A 6,000-nucleotide genomic window follows, 5' to 3' on the forward strand; every position below is an offset into this window, starting at 1 on the left:
CTAAAGGAACCCCGAGTCTCTCCTCTCTGGAGGGGTCAACCCTCCCTTTAGTACATAAAATCTGGCACAGCCACGTTTTTGGAACTTTGCTACTTTGCGCAGAGACTTGCCTGCAGCAGATTTCTGTATTATCCCTGCCGGTTCCTGCTTCCTGTGCTCTCTGGCTGCCAACAGGGGTCCCCAGCTCACCACAAAGCCAGAAGCTTCTCAGCTTGGAGCAGGCTTGCAGGGGTAATCTCCCTTTGTTCAGCTCTTGATCTAAAGCCCCCTTTTGCAAAGGACGCATGAAAAAGAGGCAATCAAGAGGAAGATCTGCCTCAGAGAGAGTTTCTCAGGCCTTTTTACTGAGTATGATCGCCAGAGGGCCTGGGTGGAAGATGCAGGGTAACAGGTGAGGCTTGGGTGCTGCATCCTATGAGCCAGGCACTGTTCTTGGTGCTCCACTTAGATTAACTCATCCAAATATGACAGCCCTGATTATTTATGGGAAAAGGAACTTTCTCACTACCTTCCCAGTGGGGTTAGTCCTGGGGCCGAGGCCTTAACTACCATCGAGACAAGTCAAAGCTTCCCCTTCACTCTCCTCCGAATGTGGCTGTCACAGGATGCAAAGAAGTTGTGGTAATAGGAGCAGAGAAGCAAAGAAACACAAATACCTCCACCCATCTGCACTCGCTGGACCCACCCCACAAGAATCTTTAACCTCCACAGGTCTCTTTATCACTCCCATGCTCCGTGGGTTAAAGCAGCTCTCGTCCAGTCTGTCCAGCCTGACAGATGGTTTGCTCAGGTATCAGAGAGGGCATCAAATAGATGCCCTAGATAAATAGATCTTAACTGGGTATCAGGCAGGAATGTCTGAAAGTGAAAAACCCTAATAAGAGTGCACAAGAGCCCAGTGGTGTTTTCATAAAAAGAGTTGGAAGAGGCTGGGTGTGGTGGTGCTTGCCTGTTATCCAAGCGACTCAGGAGGCTGGGGCAGGAGGATCCCCAGTTTGAGGGCAGCCCCAGCAACTTACTGAGACACTGTTTCAAAATTAAAAATAAAATAAATAAAATAGAAAATAAAAAGGTAGAGCACCCTTAGGTTCAATCCCCAGTACCAAAAAATATATAAATACATACTTATATTTCGTCCCATTCCCAACAAGAGGAGGAAGTTAAAAAAAAAAAAAAAAGCTGAAGCATCTCCTTGCTCAACCTGAAAGACAACCATTCTTTCTGGGTCTGGGGCAGGAAAAGTTTCACCTGTGTAAAATCCTCTTCTTTACTCAAGGTACTTCAGTAAATGAATAATATGGTGCAATTTGCTTCCATGTCCTTCTAAGATTTCTTTCATACTAACAAGTCCACGCATTAGGAAAAAGTCTTTGCTGGATTCTGCACTGGGGCTCAAAACCTATCGTTACTGGGTTTTCCTTCCATGCTGTAGGTAAGTAGAAGTGTTATGTTTAAAACTGCATTTCTTCCCAAAGCATGTCTCACTTTCAAACCTCAGTTTTTGCACACTCACCTTATTCCCTGTCTTGTACTGGGTGGTAGATGGTGCGTGTGAGTGTGCACATGTGCGCACACGCGCTCAGTGGAACTCTTTCAAGGAAGGGTTAAAGAGCCATGTGCAAATAAGCCCTGTCCCATGGAGAGCCACGGTGCTTACAAGTGGGATAATGAGGGGCTGCTGGTTATACTGCTTCCCTGGGACTCTTCGGGCAGGGTAAGGAGACTAATTGGCTGCTCTGCAAACAACCCCGAGATGAGTTCAAAAGTAGGAGGCAGCAGCTGGCAGGAAGTAGATGGAGTGAGTGCCCAGATGGCGGAAAGCAGAAGAGGGCAAAGGCCCTCATCTGCCAAAGAGGGGAACAGAGGGGTTTGGCCTCTACTTCCAAGGAACAGCCTTGCTTTCATTTCAAGATCATCCAAGGAGTTTGCCCTCCTCACAAACCAGTCAGTATGAGCTGGAGTGCCCAGAGCTTAACTGGGCTGAGGTGAGGCCTTTAATCTGGGGTGACCTCGTGTGGTCCTCCAGTGACTTCACAGCACAGAACGCTAGGGGGCACCATTGACATGCAAGTGACATCCCTCCCTCCTCAGCCACCTTTTCCAGGGCAGTGAAGTCCCTGACTTCTTGGAAGTTCTGTCTCTGATGAAGCAGGAAGTCTCCCGGGGCCCGTAGCTCTGTGGTGCGCCTTCATGTCATCGTGACTATATTTTCCCAAGATGCTCTCCTCGGCTTTAGAAATCCTGAACATATCAATGGGAATAGAGTGAAACCTCTTAGATGCAGATTAACCTGGCTGGGGATGGGTGAGAAGTAGGGAGAAAAGCAACACGAGTTGGTAAATGTTATGGTTTGCGTGTGAGGTCTCCCCCAAAAGTTCCTGTTCGTGCAGGAATATTCAGAGGTGAAATGATTGAGTTTTGAGAGCTGTGACCTACTCCGTCTTAGTTTGAATGAACTGATTGGCTGGTAACTGCAGGCAGGTGGGCCATGGTTGGAGGAGATGGGTCACTGGGGATGTGCTCTGAAAGCAAGCATCTTCCCTGTGTCCCCTATCACCCCTTACCCCCGCCGGCTGGCTACCTGACCTTTCCAGGAGCTGAACAGCCTCTGCTGAGCCCTCCCACCATGAAGTTCTGCCTCACCTGGGGCCGAGAGCATCTATGGACCGAGACCTCTGAAACCACGAGCCCCAAATCAACTTTCCCTCTTCCAAATTGTTCTTGCCAGGTATTTTGGTCACAGTGTCACAAAAACTAAAATATGGGCTGAACATACTTAGAGTGACAGGTAATTTCCTTATGCTTAAATACACAGAGGAAATTAATTAGGATAAGGTTATCATTGGGAAAACAACAACAAAACCCCCAAATTCTAAATAGCTTAAATATTGTCAATTTTCTAGTTTGCTTAATAAGAAGTTCTCATGGAGGGGAGATGCAGAGTTAGTCACCTAAATGGTTCAACAAAGATCTGGGTTCTTAATGAACTTCTCATGACATTTTAATTTAACAGGTCAACTTTGACCCTCTGGCCACCTCCTCACATGGTCACAAGATGGTAGTCATTGTTCCAGACATCCCACACAAACCCCACAACATCCTTTGGATGAACAATCCCTTCCTCTGTGTGTGTTTGAGTGTTTTATCACAGAGGAAACACTTTCCCAGAAGCACCCCTATTAGAGTACATCTTAAATCTAAACTGATGAAACTAAAGGTCAAAAAAACTGATGATTCAGACAAACGAAAGTTTATTTCTTCACATGTATCAGTCCCAATGTCTATAAGGCTTTCTATCTTGTTGCTCTGCCATTTCCTGGAGTCCATGCAGGTACTTAAAGCTGGATCATCAACACACTTCCCAAGTTGACAAATAGGGGATAATAAAGAAATGAAGAAGTGATCTCCTTATTACCAACAGCATCAGGGTCCAGGTCAGTGACACACACCTGTAACTCCAATTACTTGGAAGGTCAAGTCAGGAAGAAGTTCAAGGTCAGCCTCAGCAACTTAGTGAGACCCTATCTCAAAAAATAAAAAGGGTTGGGGACATGGCTTAGTGGCACAGCACCCCTGGGTTCAAGCCCCAGTACCGGGTGGGGGCGGGGTGGGACAGGACCCGGAAATTGGACGCAATTTTTCTCACAACCCATTGGCCAAAATCTCCTTGTCATACGGCCACACCCTGAAATAGAGAGGCTGGGGATTACAATCTGTAGCTGGACATGTCTGAGCCAATGCTGGAAGTGTATTTCCACTGCAAAAAAAAAAAAAAAGAAGAAGAAGAAGAGGATAGGGAGAGGAAATTTACATTCTGTCCTACTCCCCTAGTAGCTTTCTGCTGTGTCTCATTGGTCAGAAGTACTCATCCTGATCAGGGGTAAACCACGAGGTTCATGGGCAACAGGACCACCAGGATTGACTTAGACCCCGGGTGCTCCACCTCAGCACCACTTACACCGTGGACCAGAAACTCATCTGTTGTGGGCGGCCTGCCCTGTGCATTGTAGGATGTTTACCAGCATCTCAGGCCTCCTTCTGTTATGACAACCACGGATTTCTCCAGACAGGCCTAGATCAATCTTCAAGTGAAAACCATGGCTTTAGATCAACCAGGATCTTACCCTAAAGCAGGATTAGGATGCTCTTTCCCTGAGTCATATTTTGAAAACTCTGGATCCACACATAACTGGAGTGACAGAGTCATGGCTGCAGGGAAGGCAACCAAATAGCACATTATCAAATGGAGATACTGTCAGATCATCTTTAAATCATGTATTTATCCAATATATGTGTATTTAGAACATGCCCAGGGTCATGTTTTAGGTAGGTGTCTTAGGCTCTAGAAATGTGTCATAACAAAGCACAGTAAAACATCCCTTGCCTTCGATGATCTTACATTTTATTTCATGGCTAGCTAACTATGAGAACTGGTTACAGAGGAGCCAAGCAGTGAAACACAGGCATCAGGATTAAACATTCCAGGGCTCAAATCCTGAGTGTGGCACTTATTAAGTACTTGAGTCTGGGCAGGTCGCTTTTGACTAAGTCTCATTTTTCTTGCCTGTGTTGTGAAAATAATAATATTAGCCACCTTTTAGGGTTAGTCTGAGGACTGTTTACATTATTTTCCTAGCAAACCCTCCCCCCCCCAAGTTGAGTGGAAAAATAAATTTAAACCAGTTCATATTAAGATCATGGCAAGCATGAGCAAGATACAAATGAATTTATTTGGGTTTAAATTTTCTTTAAATTTATCCGGTTAAGGTCATTGACTTCATCTGTAAAAATAGATGTGAATTTGCTTAGAACTTGTTTTGTTTGAAGGAGTGGAAACAGAAAGTAATAACAAACGAAGATCGAACAAATTCTAAAAACTATTGAATTGAACCAAATCGACTTGATTCTTCCAACTTGCTGGTAACTATTTTGTCCTGGCTTTATTTTTAAGAGAATCAAGCTGTTTCTACTTAGACAAACTCTAGGCTTCAAATGTATATGCATTTAATATAAATCAAGGGACCACCGAAAAGTTTGAGAGAAAAGAGAGACCCAAATTGGTGTCACAATGCTGTTATCATGGACTTCATTTCTGGAAAATATTTAAATGTGGAAAAATAACAAGGTAATGTGTTCGTTGAATGCCTGAGGGCAGAGAGGGAAAAGGCAAAGGTAAACTTTACAGGGAACTAAAGTTAGCAGGAAACCATAATATGAGATTTGGCTTGAAAATAGAAATGGATTTACCAAGAAGGAAACTATGAAAAGATCAAAGTCCCCGTTCCCCTTCGCACATTCTCCCAAATGATTCTGGATTTGGGGTTAGGGTTACCACTACTAGAGGAAAACTAGAGGGACTTTAATTTTCCCCTTGTTATTTTGCCTGAAATATGGGTGACTGCCCCATGGTGGATGGTGTGGATCAGCTTATAGCTTTAGCCAATTAGCTGGGCTTTTGCACGCATGGATAGCTGCCCTTCAGTCTATATACCCTATGATCCAATTATATATGGTTTTCCCCATTTAAAAAGAACCATGGAAATAAAAAAATATATAAATCATATTCTCTGAAGGCATTTTTATATATTCGAAACAAAGTAAAAGCTAGAAAAAAAATTAAGATTCACAAACAGGTATCTTTTTTTTTTTAAGAGAGAGAATTTTTTTTTTTTTAAGAGAGAGAGAAAGAATTTTTTTAATATTTATTTTTCAGTTTTCGGCGGACACAACATCTTTGTTTGTATGTGGTGCTGAGGATTGAACGCGGGCCGCATGCATGCCAGGCGAGCACACTACCGCTTGAGCCACATCCCCAGCCCCACAAACAGGTATCTCTGAGTTCCTTCATTGTTAAGTCAAATGTCAGCACACCTGGCCCTGTCCATCAGAAATTCAACCATCACGGACCAGAAATATTCAGAAATAAAAATCGCCTCTGTAGTGAACATGCACAGAATTTTTCTTCTTGTCATTACTCCCTAAACAAATACAGTATAACAA

This window comes from Marmota flaviventris, chromosome 3 (assembly GCF_047511675.1).
Source record: "Marmota flaviventris isolate mMarFla1 chromosome 3, mMarFla1.hap1, whole genome shotgun sequence".
Taxonomy (NCBI): domain Eukaryota; kingdom Metazoa; phylum Chordata; class Mammalia; order Rodentia; family Sciuridae; genus Marmota; species Marmota flaviventris.